The sequence below is a fragment of the Crocodylus siamensis genome, chromosome 2 (assembly GCF_052110815.1).
Source record: "Crocodylus siamensis isolate JL-2025a chromosome 2, ASM5211081v1, whole genome shotgun sequence".
NCBI lineage: Eukaryota > Metazoa > Chordata > Crocodylia > Crocodylidae > Crocodylus > Crocodylus siamensis.
In genome coordinates this window covers 249,749,968-249,769,222 of record NC_143396.1, presented here as the reverse complement: position 1 = coordinate 249,769,222, position 19,255 = coordinate 249,749,968, and the positions used below count along the sequence as shown (strand labels likewise).

The 19,255-nt window shown below is 38.9% G+C and overlaps 1 long non-coding RNA gene across 1 annotated transcript in view; it reads left to right on the top strand.

Moving 5' to 3' along the window:
* Positions 1-13,686, top strand: part of LOC149872001 (uncharacterized) — a 68,800-nt gene extending 55,114 nt beyond the window's left edge. The window contains exon 4 of the long non-coding RNA XR_016440570.1: positions 11,292-13,686. This is a non-coding gene — a long non-coding RNA (uncharacterized LOC149872001). The remainder of the gene's footprint in view (positions 1-11,291) is intronic.
* The last annotated feature ends 5,569 nt before the right edge of the window (positions 13,687-19,255 follow it).

Below are 19,255 nucleotides of genomic sequence, written 5' to 3'. Positions count from 1 at the left end.
GAATAAGGACTGGATGGAGCAATCATGAGGCAGGAAACACCACCTCTCAGAGCCTAGAGGTTAGTGGAGAGTCAAGTTCCATAGAGAGGTAGTTTAAAAAAAACAACATGGACTGTAAAGAGCAAGATTCGGTGGCGTGTCTCTTCTCAGACCTACCTTGCTTTGCCATATCAACGGTGATTGTTTTGGTAGAAAGGCAACAGAGGATATGTCCAGAATGTGTCCAGGGTATGTCTCACTGGTACTTGCCAGAGGATTCACACTGTATTTGATACTAGGAGACACTGGAGACAAAGCATAGGGACAGTGGTGTTGACAAGTGCGTGAGAGCCCCAATCATGGATCAGAATCCCATTATGGCAGGCACTGTACAACCTTCAAACAAGAATAAAGTCCTTGCCCCAGAGAATCATAGAATCATAGAAGTAGGGTCGGAAGGGACCTTGTAGATCTTTAAGTCTGCGCCCCCGCCTGGGCGAGAGAAAAGATTGGACTCAGATGAGTCCAGCCAGGTAGTCATCAAGCCTCTTCTTAAAGACCCCCAGGGTAGGAGACAGCACCACTTCCCTAGGAAGTTGGTTCCAGCTCCTAGCTGCCCTAACTGTGAAGTAGTTCTTGTGGATGTCTAATCTAAACCTAGTCTCTAATAATTTGTGTCCATTGTTCCTTGTCATGCCAGGGGGTGTTAGGGGAAACGGTGTCTCCCCATAACCCTTCTGGTCCCCCCCTAGTGAGTTTATAGACAGTTACCAGGTCCCCCCCTCAGCCTTCTCTTGTGAAGGCTGAACAGGTTTAGGTCCCGCAGTCTTTCAGTGTAGGGTCTGCCCTGTTGTCCCCGGATCATGTGGGTGGCTCTCCTCTGGACCCTCTCCATGTTGTCCACATCCCTCCTGAAGTGGGGCGCACAGAACTGGATGCGGTACTCCAGCTGTGGCCTGACCAGCGTTGCATAGAAGGGGAGGAAGTTACTGTACCCCTATAATTTCAAAGAATCTGTAGTGAAGTGCTGTCTAAAACCTGTGCTCTCTCTTTCTGCTTCCAAACTGGCCTAACTGAACTTCTCCTTACCATGGCGGCAGCATGTCCCAATGAGGACAGAACTAAGTTCACCCCACCCTCCCAAATCTGTAGGTAAGCTCAAGATTTGGAAGTTTGCCAGTGAGGTTGCTCCAAACACATGCTAGTTCTTGCTCTTGAGCCTGTGTTTTCTACTGTGTTTTAGTGGCTGATGAGGCTGGACCAGCCTCACTAGCAAATTTTCATGTCTGGCACACAGTCTGTCCCCTTCATGCGCCTCTCTAGGAACTCTCTTCAGACATAGTTTTAATGACACTACTGATTGGCTGCATTTTATCTGTACCCCAGGCATAAAGCAGTTGATGATGATGCAAGTAGTATTAACTTACTTTTAATGTGTAATAAACACTATTTTCCTATGGGAGGAAAAATCATGACAGCAGCTGTTTGCTAGGTCTTCACCTCTCTCTGGATGCACTGCCTTTTTCAGGATAGTACATTGGTCCTGCACATATTTTGCAGACAGAAAAGTAACAGCTAAACACCAGTGATTCTGTCCCTGGTTTGCAAAACCATTTTACTTTTCTACTGAGCGTTATCTCCTGTTTTCACCACATAGCTGAGAAGAATGTAAGGGTCCATGCAAATTGCAATGCTTTGTTCTTTTTCTTCCCCACCATGATTTTGCATAACTTCTAGTATTAGTGCAAAATATGGACTTGATCCACTGTCCACTGAAATAAGCTGAAAGTTTATCATTGATTTCAGTGCATGTTGGAGCAGGACCCACGTGCCAACACTTTGCATTGAGTCAAAGACCTTAAAAAAGGGAGAAATGTAAAAGGTTCTGGGGCTGATTTTTTTCCTTAATTTTTCTGGCATTAGGTCATCTCATACTTCTACTGACTTCAGAGTTACCTGCAATGTAAAACAGTGTGAAAAATTTAAATCAGATCCAGTGTTCTCAAAAATATACAAAAGTGATTGCATGTTCAGAAAAAACCCCCAAGGGGTGTGTCTAGACAATTGCTAATTTGCAGCACAGCAGGTTTTTTTGACACCAGATCCCTGTGCCAAAAAAACCCGTGACTGAAAGAAGCAGGGCAGCACATCTGGCAGCATTGTGCACGGCCCAAAACTTGAGCCTGGCTGGCCAGAGTCACACTCTGGTTGCTGGCCAGGCTCCACGTGCTGGATTGCTACACCTGGAGCCCTGGGAGGCCCCCAGACCCCAGATAAGGCTGCTGAGGCCAACCCAGGTATTGGGCCCAGCCATCCCTACTCCACCCAGAGCATTTTCCCCTGCACTAAACCCATGTGCAAGGGCATGCACTGGTGCAAAAAGCAGTGGCATGAATTTGTGCTGTTCCTATTTTTCCTGTGGCAACTGCATGTTCCTGCTCATGGAGATATGCCCAAAGTGTGCAACCAGTGGCAGGAGTTCTCCAGAGGAGGCATGCAGTTCTACATGCCTTTTTTTGCACATGGAGCTGAATATTTGGGTTTAGAAAGTGGGGGTCTACAGCTGAAATATTTTTCCGTTATGACCTTGTTACTTTAATTGGCCCAGATATTGCTGATTGTTACATTTGTGCCAGAAACTAATACTGTGTCATGATTCCCCCTCTGATTTCATTACCAATTTTATGTTTGCCCATAAAGGATTAATCTGATTCCATTGTAAATAAATAAATAAACCTGGCATTCATATCAGTGGTGAAGGACCAGGCTGCCCCAGAGGCCTCAGAAAATCATCAAATTTAGCTCAATATTATGGTGTCTCTGGAAATAACTGCACTCACAAAAAAGGCAAGAAGTCTGTGATGATATAATTTACTCTTTCAAAGAGCTACATTTAGAGAATTAAACATCTTCCATTTATTAATTTATGCTACTGAAGTTTTCATGTCCACAATGTCCAGATGAGTTTGATGCTGGGTCACACACAGCACATTTCCACTCAAGAACCAAGAACACTGCAGATTGCATGGCTTACCTCTGGAGGGCACCAGAGGTAAGTGTTATAATAGCTTCTAGCAGGGTACCCTCAGTCATGATGGAAACGCCACATCTCTGTTTAAATTATTGTCCATATTGACCATATATATTATTAACAAGTGAAGGCGTCAAGCACAGTAAGGATTCCTCACTGCTATAGAAAATATTGGTATTGTTTAATTATGTAAAAGAAGATTATTATGAAATATGAAAAATAAGGCCTTACATGAATGTTTTTATATATTTAATACAATTTAGCACTAAATCAGGAGATATATTTCCCACTGCTTTGACCTTGTCAAATCCATTAGACCTATTCAAAATGGGTGTATAAAATACTACCAGAGCAGGACAGTAATATTTCTTTATACCTGCTTTGCAAAGATATAAATAGCTCTAGAAGTGGAAAGTAATAAATAAGGAACATGCAATTTTTGTAAAGTAAATAAATCTAGACTGAGGATGCTACCTGTAAGAGACTTATATCACAGTTACTTTAGACCAAGAAAGTGTTTTTATTTATGAAAGGGATGCTTCAGACTTTTACCTCTAGAGGGGGATCTATGACCTGTATTCTACTTTCAGTATGTTGCAAAGTTTCAGGAAGTCCTGGAGAGTTAAGCTATGTTTTTCAAGTTCCCTTTCAATATTTTTTATTTACCCTGTAATTACAAACATAAAATGTTATCTTAGAAAGAAACACTTGATGGTGGCAACACATTATAATGGCCATTTGCAGTGCATTCAAGAATGTAATAGTGTTGTAGCAGCTGTAATGTAACCATGAACATGCAAGAAGCAGGATTTGTTTTTTGAAAATAGTGACATTGCCTTTATCTTGAAAGGAACTAGTACATTTGGATCGTTATAGATTTTATTTAATACATGACTATACATTTTAAAAGTGTATAAAGTTGAAAAAAGGAGCTTTTACATCCGTTATGCATTTCAGTAGTGTGATTAACAAGTATGGTCATCAAATATAATAGAAATTCCATGTATATTTTATTTGACTAAGCTGTCAGTATATGAGCCATTTTGCTCAAAAATCTAATAGTTTCTCCTTTTTTATGAATCCAGGGACAATATCAGGAATTCTGCTGTGTGTTCAGCTCTCTCCAGCCTTTCTCCAGTGGTTCTTGCTCTACAGGGACTGGAATGGGAAGGTGGCCAGTGGAGGTTTCAGGACAGGAGGGAAGAAGGATAAAGTGATACCTACTCCCCATGGGAATGTCTGTCCTTTACTCTGATAGAGATTTTGTGTATAAATAACCCTAATACACGTCCATTTATTTTGATTCATTGTGCCTTCTGCATTTCTGCCTGCTATTCAAAAGATAAATGGCCATTTTGAGAGCCTCTGTGGTCATGGCTGGTGGGGTAGAAAGATACCAGATCTATCCAGTGATTGACCTGACACAGTTATGACAATCTTCTAGCCTTTATAACATGGGACACAAAACTGATCCATAGTTTCTTGCTAGGTGCTACTAGATAGTCACAATTCATTCCAGGTTTATGGTATTTACTATGCATTACACAAATATAAAATATATTTTCAACAGCTACTTTACTATATGTTTCCTTTGTGTACGGTACTTATACGTTAAGCTAATGTGCTAATGCAAATCAGTTTTGCTTCAAATTTTTTCACAAGAGAAGGCTGAGGGGGGACCTATTGACCATCTATAAACTCATTAGGGGGGACCAGAAGGGTTTGGGAGAGACCTTGTTTCCCCTAGCGCCCCATTGCATAACAAGGAATAACGGCCATAAGTTGTTGGAAAGTAGGTTTAGATTAGACATCCGTAAGAACTACTTCACAGTTAGGGCTGCTAGGAGCTGGAACCAGCTTCCAAGGGAAGTGGTCCACGCTCCTACCCTGGGGGTCTTTAAGAAGAGGCTTGATGCCTACCTGGCTGGGGTCATCTGAGCCCAGTTTTTCTTCTGCCCAGGCAGGGGGTTGGACTTGAAGATTTACAGGGTCCCTTCCAACCCAACTTCTATGATTCTATGTTTTTTACATTTCCATTGTTTGGAGCTTTTTTTTGCTTGACTACTTTTTCCCCATTCTCCAGGTTGTTGGGTTTTTTGCTCATAGTCACACTGCCTGACCATAATGATGATTGATGAGACTAGAAGACCAGTCACTGGTTTACAAATGGTGTTATTGGGATAAAAACTAAACATATGAGGATATGTCTTATACTAATACAGAGGCCTTTGTATCTGACAGTTATATCATGTGAGAACCATATTTGGTCGGGCTTTTTGTTCAGTTTGTTTTGGTTGGGTTTTTTGAGGGGGAGATAGGATTTGACACAAGAGGAAGATTTTTGAAACAGTGGTTTCTTAACAGTGACCCAAAGGTCCATTGTTGTTGCAGCTTCTGCCTTGATTCATTTTACAGAGTCTTTGACCTGCTTCTAGGTATGCCAGGCACAGCTGTGGCTGCCTTGATTCCTTGGTTCTTGTTTTGCTTTGACATGAAACTCGATTATAAAGAATGTAATGGCTCCTTCTTTGCAGAAATTCTTAACAAATCTCTCTTCAGCATATTTTTCTGATCTTGCAAGACCATAAGTACAGACTGTTCTAAGTAATGACAAAGAGTTCTAGGTAGTACTAAACTTCTGAATGGAAAATAAAGAGGTAAAAGAGAATAAAGTGTTTCCAGAGTCACTTTAGAATTATGTGTATTTCAGTCATATTACATGCATTTCAGTCATACCAAACTTCGAAAGGTAAAGTTTCTTGAAATAAATATCAATTAAACCAAAGATAAGTACAGTCCAGTTTATTTAAAGTGAGGGTTTCTCCTACTGAAGCTATAGCTGTAGCTATATTACTTATTATTGGAGCTATAGCACTGCATCAGTATGAAATTTAAGAAAGGTAGCTAGCCATGTTAGTCAGACAGAAGCCAGGGCAGGATGAGTAAATCCTTAACGTACCACCCTGTCTTAGCTCCTGTATAAAATTAAAAATAGTTGAAACAGCTGTAGAAAAAGGATACCTTTTCTTCCACTCATCTGTAACACAGCTGTTTGATCCTCCAAAGGTTTGGGGAGTGGGAGGAGGAAAAAGGTCTGACAATCCTGTTGACTTATCAGAATCAGATGAAAAGAAGCTAGGCAGTATCTAGAAGGAGCTGAGAGTGCTCAATTGGTAGAAAGGAGAAGGCTGGCTGGCCTCTGGGCTCCTGGCAATAGCATTAGTTAAGGGAAGAGGAGAAGTATTTTGGTCACTTTGTGAGTTATTTGATGGAATTAATAAATTGTACCATAAGGGAAGGATATGAAAGAAATTGTGGTACTCTACTAGTTCCTTCCTGTTTTGGGCCAAGATCAATAAAATAACCGATGCACAAATCTTCACCTGATTTAAAAAATAACCAAAGAGTGGCTTGGGTTTATCTTTCTGAAATAAACTATGCCTTATAGTGGTGATATGAGCCTGTGTCATATAGCTAAAGGATGACAGAATACCCTTATAAATTAAAGTGCCTGGATTACATTGTTTATTAATACTTAAATCTTCCTGGCCTAAAAAAAACTTTAGCTAAAAAGACTCTCTCATAATGTGGTTTATGGATTTGAGCTCAATATTCTTCCCATTAAGGTGGATGCGAGGTATCAGTTTCTGCCCATACACAGACTGAATGGGAGGTGAGGACCAGATTATATTTAATACTTTATGCCAGGAGTCAGCAAGCTATGGCCCATGGGCTGGATCTGGACTGCAGAACCACTGGAGCCAACCTGCAGAGGAGGGGCTTTGGCAGCAGGTACTTTTCCTGCACCACACTGCACTGCTCGACACCCTGGCAGCAGAGAGAAGCAGCTGCTGGTCTTAACAACAGCCATCCTTTGACCCAAGCTCAATCATTGTCCCAGTGCTGGAAAAAGGTACCCACCCCTGCTTTATGTTATTGTGCTGCTTCAGCTTTACAGAACCTGAATGCAAAATACAATCAGAGATGCAATATTCACACTAAAGAGGGTAAAATACTTGACTGATACGTTGTTCCATGATAGGACCATGTCAGGCCATGTATATAACTATGTTTAATAATGCAACTCAAGACCATACTCTGTGTGTGTGTATGTGTATATGTGTATATACATATATGTGTATGTATATGTGTGTGCATGTATGTATATGTGGACTTTGACTGGAATTATTTTCACTAATACTCATAAAATTTCTGCCCCCAGGAAATTCTGATGTTTTGAAATTCCCTTTTTGAGCAAAACAAATAGTCACAATTTCAAGGGACAAGGGGTTGTAATCTCTGTTTGAGTACCTTATTAAAATCACTGTGTATTAGTATTGTCATTTCCATGATTGTATTTAACTGTATTTTATTATAAAATTAAAAACCGTGCAGTTGAAGCGTTTCGACCGCAGTGAAATACACTACTTCTGCTTTATGAAAACGGAACATTCTAATAGTTTTCCTGAAAAATATTTGCATTTTGTTGATTCAGCATTCAACAGATTGAATGTGTTATGTTAAAGGAGACTATAGGCTATGTAGTTAACAATGCAGTTTCCAGGATGCCATTCATGGAGAAGACAAGATAGGGTACATTTTTTAGATAGTGTTAGAAATATTAAACTCAGTAACAGTTTGGAAAACCAGGAAATTTCAATAAAATATGAAACAGTCTTCACATCAGAAGTCAAACTGGTATGTTATTAACCATTGATGATTGACATTTACCTGACCCTCTTTACAAATTACTTTAGTATATTAACATTCAGGTCCTGGAGGAAAGCTACATTTGACCAAAGTGCTGCTGAATTGTGGCCACACTGTAAGTGAGGTAAATCTTCTTACCATCAATGCTCTCAAGGACTGCAGTTTTCAGCTCCTAAAAGATATTTAGAACCAATCAAATAATTAAAAAAAAAATGATGGAAATATACAGATAATGTAAAATTCAGCCAGCTCATTATTTTCCACTCTCTAAAACTGACCTAAACCAAGTATGGGTACCTGTTGCTTCCATGTCTTACCCTTCTTTCACACTTGTGATCACTGATGAGTATCACAGTATGTAGGTGGTGTGTGACAGGCAGTTCCTTTTTCACTTCAGGTTTGCTCACTTTGTTCATGAAACATCTCACTTGTCCAAATGAAACAAAGGCTCAGCTTCCCCTTTGTTAATCTGTCCCTGGTTGCCCAGTCTGAGTGCTGTAGTGCTTGTCAGAAACCTGCCAGGAAATGTGGGAACAGAGATGAGGGTGACGGGTATTGAGGTTCTAGGCAAATAACCAACATACAACTGACCCTGGTCTTCTGCACATTCCTCCAGATTCAAAACATCACTGGGATTCTCCTGGATGTGGATGGGTAACTATAGTTCCATGTGAAGGCAAATCCTTTGCCCCTAATGGCACAGTTACAGGACTCTAGGATAAGAACTTCATGGGGTAATGGGACAATAGAAGCCTTGATTTGGGGTTGAACAGGACTGGACTCTGAATTCATAATCCTGACTAATAACTCCTCCAGCTAATACAAGAATGAGCACTGACCCCAGTACTTTCTTTAATGGATGGAGGACATCCATGTTTGGGAGCTTTAGAAGGAAAAAAATGGAAAAAATGTTGAGATTGCCCTAACTCAAAATGGGGCTAGAGGCCCCTGTGTGGGGACGGAAAAGAATTATATACTTTAAGAGTAGTCTTTCTTAAGATAACAATTCTTTAATTGCCCTTACTTAGAGTGCTACTAAATAGTTCAATCCAATAAAAATAGGAGAAATGCAATCAAGGTATAAAGATGCCTCAGGTCCTGCATTGTCCACATCCCACCTGCTTGGTTATTTTTTTTGTAAGGAACATAATTTTGGTGTGATGCTAGGGCTTACGCCAGGCCAACAGCCCTACAAAATGTGATCCTTTATCCACAGAGCAAATACATTGCAGCTCAGTGGCAACACAAATTTTCCACAAAGGTCTAAGTCTGACATGAGGAATTATTAAATGATACAGTTCATTGTTTGAGTCTACTGCTGAGATTTCTGTGAACTGCACCTAACCATGGCAAATTTGCTCACAGCTCTTGTGATGTCAGCAGCTGTTGACCGAGGAATGAGCTGTTACTGTCGGGTCCTTAGGGCCTGGGCCCCAAACTGCCATTAACTGGTAACATCTTTGAATCACTGTTACACTGCACTGGATTCAAACTAATGATGAAAAAGTTGTGTATCCCACGGACAGCTTTAAATCATTTTATAACTCATGTCATAACAGTTTACCTTTACAGTCAGCCTGTAGCTGGCACCTATGGTGGTATGTAGTAGGAAGATGACAGTGCATGAAACCTACTTCCTCATCTCATGCCCTCCCCACAGTCACAGTCTCTGCCTCACATGTATTAAGCCTTCACATGTTTAAAAATGGCTGTGGGATGCTCTAACTGAAGCTCATTTGAAGCAGCCATTTTCAAAGCCAGAGGGGCTTATATGCAAGGAGCTTTTTAAGAATGACTATATACTGCATATTTTGCCTAAATAGAGATTGAAACCTCTTACCTATGTATGCATACTAGAGTATGGTAGCACTACTCAGTCCCTTATGGACAGTGATATAAACACTCATACAGCACTTTAAGGTAATGATAATTGGGATAATGAGCCATCCCTAACTCAAGATTTGTGCTAAGGCACTGTAGGACTTGCCAAACTATTGTCTCTGCCACATCCAGGGCCTGATTGTTTGCTCTGTTATCCTAGCTTTATGTGGATATAACTTCTCTGCTACAGGTGACATCAAACTGGTGTAACTGAGCACAGAAATAAGGCCCTTGTGCTAGAATAATATTCTCAAACTTTGGCACAGTGAAGTGAGATTCTCCTTTAACTCTTAACTTCCTGCTGCACTTTGGCATGTAATCATTTTTCATAATACTATATTAATGTGGTCATAGAAGTTTAATACAGCATTTATTTTATAGCAATATTTTAAAATAATTCTCTCCAAACTTTCAGTAATGGATCTTAATACCCTTGAAAGAGCGATGACTCACTTTTATTAATCCACTTGTTTAAAATTTTCTTCATGTGTACACACTAAGCACATTGTTAACCCCAAAGAGCAGTCAAACACTTAACTAGCACTACAAAACTTCAGCTCGTTTTCAAGTGCTGCAAGGCTGCTTTCTCTGTGTATGTCCTGTAAGCTTGTTATGGGAATGAAATAAAGAAGGGAATAAAATAAATAATAACCCAATCCTTGACTGCTTTAAATCTGCACATCTTTAAAAATTATTTAATATGTCCAGATTTATATGAACTGTGAATGTGGCCCTACCTTAAAAATCCCTAACTTTCAAAATTCACTCTCTTTCACAGATTTAACCTATTCTGTTTTTTCTCTCTATTATTTGTTCCTACTAATATTGCTTTTTCAAAAGTCAATTTAAATAATGATTTTTGTGTGAGTCAGTATAAAAACTTCTCATAGCAATACGATTTATTATAATAAACATATTAGAGATCTACCAGCCCATCATTTGTATATTCTCACATAACTTTGACAAAAAATCCCAGCTATGATACATTGCTATGTTGGTCTGTTTTATACCAGTGCAGCTCAGTTGATTTCAATGGAGATGCATTAAATTTAAAATCAAAGATGAAATGAGGCCCTTTTTGTTAGGTGAGATAAACATGTGAACTGTAGAGCTACATTTTGGGCATAATAGGTGAAATTTGGATCTCAACATTTCTGCAATGAGAAGAACAAATTAAGCACTGCAGTAGTGGTATCGCAAAAATGATAATTTAAGAAGAGCTAGTGAGGGTGAAAAAGAGATAGGAGGGGCTAGAATGAAACTGTTCCTCATGCAGGAATTAAGAGAAATAAAAGGGTTTTTTTTCCTAAAAACCCTGAAAACAGGAAGATTCAGGCAATCAAATGCAGGACATGTTAGAAAAAAAATGTTGTCAACACTAAAGGCAGAGGATATTGTGGCTGCAGCTGCAATACAGCTGCCATATCCATATCCAAAACAAATTAAATCCCTCTAAGAGTAAAAAAACCCACAATAAACTGTAACAAATTAAATGAATCAATATTTTTTCTCAGTATTCCAAGAACACTTGTTTGGAGCAGCCTGGGACTACCCGGAAGCACAAAAGGTCTTTACAGGCCAGGGAAATCTCAGATCCAGTCTTGTCTATGTTAAAAATCACAGTGTCTCCCTCTGTTGCTGCTGGGATATAACTATGATTTTTTTTTCTCTATTTCTGTCATTATTTCAGGGCTTCTGATCCCAGATAGCAACTTGAATGAAAACCCTGGATATTTGCATCAATGTAAGACAATACACTGCACATACTAACTTCTACCACTGACTGTCACAATACTTGCTGACAAGCCAATTTGTTTGATTTGTAGGATTACAAATGGTACTGTATTAATAGAGCAGCCTGGATTCTGACTGCTGCAGGGAGATGTGATTTTGTGACCCCCTCCCCCAAGTCTTATCCCAGTTGTACTTGGTTACCAAGAAAGTCTTGCATTTGTTATAAGGTGCTTATGCTGATTTACAAAGCCATTCAAACGGGGCCCAAGTTACCTTTCTGAGCTAGTGACTCTTTACTCTGCTGGTCACAGGCTGAGGTCAACTGATACAGGTCTCTGTGCATCTTCAATACCAAAATGTGTCACTTTGGGTGGTCGCTCTTTCAGCCATTGTGCACGTGGAGCTCATTGGCAACTGACATTAGCAGTATCACTACCTTCCTTGTGTTTATAGTCTAAACTCAAGACACATTTGTTTTCCTTGGCCATTAACTGGTTGCAACTAATTATAAATGTTGAAGGATGGACTTTTTTATTATTTCTTTTATCGCTACTGTAAAATGCCCTGAACTACATGTGTATAATAAGACACTAAAAAGATTAAGCATTTCCCCTTTCATTTCATTTTGGTTTAACAAATGCCATTTACAAATGCAATCATCCAGAGATACAGCAGGACAGAATGTACAGTGTAATTATTCAAATACTGACAGACTACTTTCTCCCCTGTGTAAATATGTGATAGACTGAATACTGAAAGTCTCTACAAGGCAATTCTTAAATTACATTCAGAAAAAAAACCAGTTCATGTTTTTACAGCAAGCGTAAATTATTATACCAAATGCAAAAGGGATCAGCAAAGCCTGTACAGAATATTTGAATGTATAAGCCAAATCAAATGATGAAAGTTTAGTTAGTCAGGAGCTATCCTATTCCTAAGAAAGGAGTAAGTATTTTAAATAATTAATTATTCTTATTACTGTTGTTGTCATTATGCATTATTTTAAACACTGAAAGAATGCAATCTGCCAGACACAAAGCATGACAAAGTCCCTGCCTAAAGGTATTGTACTGTAACTGCATTGATTGTCAATAAATTGGTTATTGATTGGAAAAGGGAAATATTCCATATTAAAAAGACAACCCAAATAAACCAAACTCAAATATAAAGGAGCTTAGCTACACTCCACTGTAAATAATTCTATAACACAAAAATGATTACAAAAAGTTTACTCATTATTAAAGGTATGATAATAAATAAGTCAAAGCAATCAACTGTCACCACAGGATGGATATTTCTGCATTAAATAGTCTCAAAAAAGTCTCAGTCCAACTTTCATTCATCAGCAGAAGGCTGGCATGAATGTTCTCTTTTAGTCTATCTGATGCTCTCTCTCATTCATATCACTATGGATAGGCAGTGCAATTTATGACTATCCATAGTGGAATTGTTCATGGTGGAATTGATCATGGAATTGTTTCCATACTAAAAAAGTATCTAAGATAAGAGGCATGAGTGGATGATCCTAACCCTGTCTTACAATATGTGGAGTTTGAGCCAGAACCTTCACATTGCTGCATTATTCTGATAAGTACATCATCTTCATATTCATCAAGGAAATAGCCAAAAAATACTTCAAGTGGATATGAATGGCCTTTTGAAATACAAAGAAATTATTAAGAAAATTAGAAGATCTTTTAATTCAAAGGACAAATATTTTAACTTAGAAAGGATGGCTGCATACAAACAACTAGCAAATAATCCACAAGACAACTGAGCTGAGTTCAGAGCTATGAAAGATGGACTTACTAAAATCCTAAACAACACAGCTTCTGTACAATGGACAGGACACTGACTTACCAAGATCAACAAGCAGAATGCCAAATGAAGAGCATGGATCAACAATAATTTATTTGCTTTTAATTCATGTGTGTTCTTTTCCAATTTCTGACTTGTTATCCTATCAATTTCAATTAGGTTATTTAATTATCTGGGGCTGACCATTTACCTGCTCCTAATGAAGTCATAAGGAGATTTGCCATTTATTTCTATAGAAGGTTTAGACTTTGGCATGATGTTACACATACAAGGATAAAAATGTAGCCCTCGGCAAGCCTTTGCTTATCCCCAGCAAAGCTGGAGAGATTGCACAGCTATAAATCAATAGGGAATGAAGTTCACCAACACAGAGAATGCTTTTTAAAAAAATATTATACAGAGAGTGTGTATGAATGTTTAACTTGTCACAAATGAATGCAGTCTGTGTTAAACAGCTGATCAATGGTCTTGACTTGCAACTGGAGAAGCACTTGGTGTAAAGCATAATTGTCAGTGCTCTAGGAGAGCATGGGAATTAGTACAGCCTGTTAATTTATATATATTAGCAAAAATCACAAAAAATGTCACTTAAATCACATACATTTTTGTGCCTTTTTCCTTTTAAATAATATTACTTTTTAATAAAAAATTGTATGAGGCATTATCCTTGGATCATTGATTTGATTGCCTACAGTTCATTTACACACTATTTTGGCTGTGAGTGACTGGGTATCTAAGCCCAGAAAGTGGCTTTTCATTTTCTTTGCTTTTTCTACATTTAAAACCTTTTCTATTCAACGACCTTAAGCAAGCACACAAAGGAAAATGCATGTCCTACTAAAGTTAAGAGCAAAAGTCTCATTGACTTCAGTGGTTCAGAATCAGGCCTGAGTTCATTATAAACCATCTGCCCAGGCAGCTTTATTTCAATACTTCACATTTTATCCATTCAAAGCACTGTTACAAATACCAACTTGTCTTTACAGCACCTATGTGATATGGGAGGAGAGGGGGTAAATTAGTATAATTATTCCTATTTCATAGACAGGGAAACAAATCCAGCAAGGTGATAGAGCTTGCTCAAGGCCACACAACAAACTAGTGGTAGAACCAAAAACCTCCTTGAGACTCAGGACTGCAGTTGTTTCTCAAGCGCACACTGCTCTTTTTAAAATTACATCTGGATTTCAGTAATTCAAGTGCAAAACAACTGCCATGATGAAATATCTGAGCTATCTGCTTTCTCACCACTTTACAAGTAGCTGCAGTTGGGTTTGCAAATGTTCAAAAGAAATAGAACTACATATTCTCTCCTGAATCAAACTGTGTGTGTCATACTTCAGCTCTTCACAAATTGTAGGTCTTGTAATACTTGGCAGCAGAATCAGATCTGGTCATTGCAATAGCTGCCTTGATCACAAGTCCAAAATTCTTCTTTTGTGAAAATATCTTTTCAGATAGTCTCATAATCAATTATTCTAATCTGGGGAATTATTTAGGCCCATTGGACACCCACCTCCTTGGTTTTGACTATTACCACCATTAAAGACATAGGCTCTGTTATATCTTTTTAGACAGCATACTTAAAATACAGTGACATTTGTAATAGGATTGTAAAATTGTTGTTCACGTTCTTATAATTTCCTCCTAACTTCAGTGTAAGTCTGATCAAGGCCATGATCAGGGCTTGTAAAATGTATTAAGTACCAGATATTTGTAGAAGAATGTGACCCCAATGGAGATTTCAATTCCAGACAACTGAAAAGGTGAAGAGTGGATGGAGGGAATGAGAAATGGGGGCAGAACAAGAGGGAAGAAAAACCACAGAAGGTTAATGGGGAGATCTGAAATACAGCAAAAGGAAGGGGAGATGAAATATATACACTGAGAGAAAAATCTTTTAAACCATGTATATCAGTTAAATAATATATCCAGAAATTATGTATATAAAATAAGGCTGAAATCTAGTTCACATTTCTAGTTCCATTTTAGTTTGGTGTAAATTGAATATAAGAATATCCTAGATTATTCTACTGCATTTCTATGGACAAAAAAAGAGTGACAGAATATGGAGTTGGGTCCAAGCTGCAAATTCAGATGCAGATTTTGAACTCCCCAAATGTAAAGGATCATTTGGGTAGAGGGTTTGGCTACAGTCAAGAGTAAAAAGAGCAGCTTTGTTGTTCAGATGGTTAGGTGACTGTTTCCTCTAGCCACCCTATAAACAGTAATAGCTTGGTTGGTATTTCATTACAGTTAACAACACTGTTATTTATCATGGAGACTTCTGAGAATAGCATGTGCTGCGTTACCCTGTGATGTTACTACTGTCTCAGTGATGTTGCTGCCAATTTACTCTGTTCAAATAACAGTAGAATCAAGCCCAGTGACTGCAACAGCCCCTGATCCCAATGTGAAAATCCATTTTTTGTGAGAATTACTCAGAACCAAATCTTCCAGTCGGGAATGTCTGTAGGTTCACCAAATGCCTCCTTCCTTAGGTTGTAACCTGGCAGCAATTTGTACCTTTTTATTGTCTAGTATCCTGTACAATAATACAGAAACTTTCTTGAACATTAGAACTCTGTCACTTAGTTGAACAGCCGAGGAAGCTGAATTCTAAGTAATTTGAGAACCCTGAGATCAAAGCCTGGCTTATCCTGCAGGGTACAGTGGCAGGCATTGTCCTTGCAGCATGTGCAAAATATTGTCAGAACGAAATGATAAATTCTGGTTTAGTTAAAATCTTAGGAAATAAATATATAGAAAAGAATTTGAGCATGTGTCCTGCTGTGAAGAAGTAGGTTTTTTAATACCAAAATCATAATTTTCAGTCCAAACAGACATTGCCTATCAGGATTTAATGACATAATTTGAACAAAAATGTACAAGCTAAAATAATTAAACAGTGCAGAGTTTTCATTTGACTTCAGCAGCCCTGTACTTTCACTGTATCCAAATTCATTCTATGTGAATTCCATTGTGATTTGCTGTACAATAGAAAACAGTAAATAACAGTTCACTAGAAAAGTAATTTGTTTCTAAAATCTTAACATGGAACTCAGGTAAGAGAGCTGCCTTTCTATTTCTTATATGAAATGTGCTTGATCTTACTCCGATTTCATTCAGCTCTCCTGATTCCAAGTGTCATGATGTTTGTTGTTTTCCCTAATGCCCAGTCTCTTTTATTGCATGAAGATCTCCACCTTCATTATCAAAAGAAGTAAATTACTGGCAAGCCTAGAGCAAAGAAAAATCTTCATTAAGGATCAAAACCAGGAACCAAATAGAAAGAATCCCAACTTTATTACTTCTATAATCTCTTGATTTTTAAGCCAATCTCATTATGTTTAGTAATCTAACTCATGATTTTTGAAAAGTGTAAGAATGTACTACTATCTTAATAATATACTGCTGTCATCCAAAACATAGTTTTACATTTTCATTAAGGAAACTCTTAATAGAAGCTGCCCCAGTATAGTGTAAATTATGGTGTTCTTAGGTTTAGCAGTCTTTCCCTAAGCAAAATTCCCATTGAGATCATTCATACTGTATTATGTATTATAGTATTTATACACCATATTTACACAGTAAATTTACCAGGCTCAGCAGTGATGATCTCAAGCATGTTGCACAGCTTCAGGCAGGTGGCCTCCTATAGCAGAAGCAATGTAGCTGCACCTGTGAAGTGCACTAGCCCCTAACTAGCTAATTAGCCCGTGACTCAAAAGGCTAATTAACTTGCCTCTAGGGTCCTGTAGATGTAGATATACTGCTTTTGTTTTACATGTGCTCAGAGATGCTGCTGCTGAGCCTTAGTAAATTCACTATGTCAACTTAGCTCACAGTACATTTATAGTGAAAGTCCTCTTTTGCAGAAGCAGAAGAAAAAGCCCCAGACTCTTCATTGTACTGCAGCATGCAAACTGCAGTTTGGATTAAGGTGGAAAGTATGATTGTGACTATAGCTGTTGCTCACTGTTTCACAGCAGGACACGTGTCCAGAGCATTTGTTTTAAACTTTTATTTAACAGATTTTCAACCAAATGAGAATTCTAGTTTAGCCCTTCAGATAATATTAAGCATGTGTCAAGCATAAACAATGGGAGTTTTGCTTAAATCATGGCTAAAGAAGGACTTTGGGTTTAAGTCCTTTCTTTTTGTTTTTATGATAAGTACATCTGTTCTCAGGTCTTCCTAGCTGTATAGAGTGGTCTTTCTTTCCTCACTTTGTGTGGTTTTCATTGATTTTTAGCATGTTTCACTTTTTGACACTGCTTAGCACCCTATTCTGTCAGGGTAAGTGATCTGGCCTCTCCTACGCTGTAACCATGTAAAGAGATGTAGTTAATTACAGCCCTTCATCTTGCTGCCTCTGCAGCCCAGTGAGAAGGGAAAAATTGGAACAGAAAGCAATGCAACTCAAGGGACATGGAATTCATTTATAGAAGCCTTTTGTCCTTCAAGCAACTCTGCACATTTCACTGAGAGGCATTATTTTGCTTTTTCGCATATACACCAGAGCATTTTTTGACATAAGTACCTGGCCTTCTGGAATAGTAAAGGCTGGAGTCCTTAGGCCTGGTATAACAATCCTGACACTCCTCTCACTGTTACCCCAGGCCCCCTGGCTTTTATCTGATAGAGTAAAGGAGACAATGTCATATTCCCAATTTCTCTCTCTGACAGGTCGTCTTGGGCGGTTCATTGTTGCCAGCAGAGCTAGTGACCCTTTCTTTAACTTTTATACTCAGGGTGCACATCTACATGTGCTATTAAGGCAAAGGAATACATTCTAGTGCTTATCATGCCAGAGTTTATTGCTCCCAGGTACACTGTTTGAACAGGTGCCCAGGACCCCAGCATGTTGAGCTGGGTTGAAGCAGGAAGTCTAGGGGTAAGCTCCAACCCAAATCAACGTACTGCAGAAGGGTGTTCCAGTACAGGGCTAGCTGGCAGCCCCTGCACTGAATCACGCTCGTGCCTCAGCCAGCTGTCAGCATCTACAAATGTGCTGCTGCTGAGTAAAAAACTCCACAGTGGGATAGTACTGGTATTTACAAGGGCTGCACATGTATACATGAGATATATACTATTGAGCTAATTAGTATACCCTGCAGTAGACATCTCATGTAGACATGTCCAAGGAGTGCTAACTTGAACATGAAGGCTATCATTTCTATGAGAGCATTATCAGATGTGTGAAGGGTCCTGCATGTTCATGTGCTACAACTGTCAATTTGGCAACAGAGCTTGCCATATTCTTGTTATCCTTGGTTTTTCACTGAAAAACAAAAACAGATTCTGAGCTCCAGAAACATAACAGGGCTGTTTTATACCCTAAGCAGTGGTAGTGCATGGGGCAGTGGTGCAGCCAGCCATCAGAAGTGGCAGCTGTTATTTTTGTTCCCTCTCTGTGAGTCAGTATCCAGGGCTGCCACACCAGTCATGTTACATTACCACTGAGATCTATATACAGCCCAGGCAAGTGTGAGCACAAGTTTCAGTCAGGGGATAGATACAATATTTATTCTAGGCCATGGTAGTGGAACCACCTCTTAGCAGCTATTACAGCCTTAAGACTAAAGTAATCCCAAAGACTGCTTCTGCCCAGTTGCTCAAGGAGCATGCATTGTCCAGATAAGGTGAAATACACAGCTGTTGATAAGTCCTAAGTAGAAAGAGCATAACTGGAGCAGAGCACTAGGGTTGTGGACCTGCTTCTTATGTCCTTACAACTTCCCAAGGCAGAACCATACCTGTTCTAGTCTGAACAGGGGCTTTTAGGTGCATTCAATTTGCAATCCATCTGAAAGATACAACTTCTCCAGAAAATAAATGGTAGGTCCAATCCTGTGTTCCTTACCCTTTACAACTACTCATTTAAATGTAGAATCAAGCTTTAAAATCTAAAGCTGTGGGTTTCAGAAAGATGAGAGCCTGGAGACAACCCAGCTTCCTGAATATAATCTTGATCTGATTTTTTCTCCAGTGATCAGCAAAGTGATTGTGCTGCAAAGCCCTCCTTTTGGAGGTGGCCTGGAAGGAAAAGGTAAAGAAAATAAGAGTCCTAAAACTCACCATGACAGAAAGAAATGTATT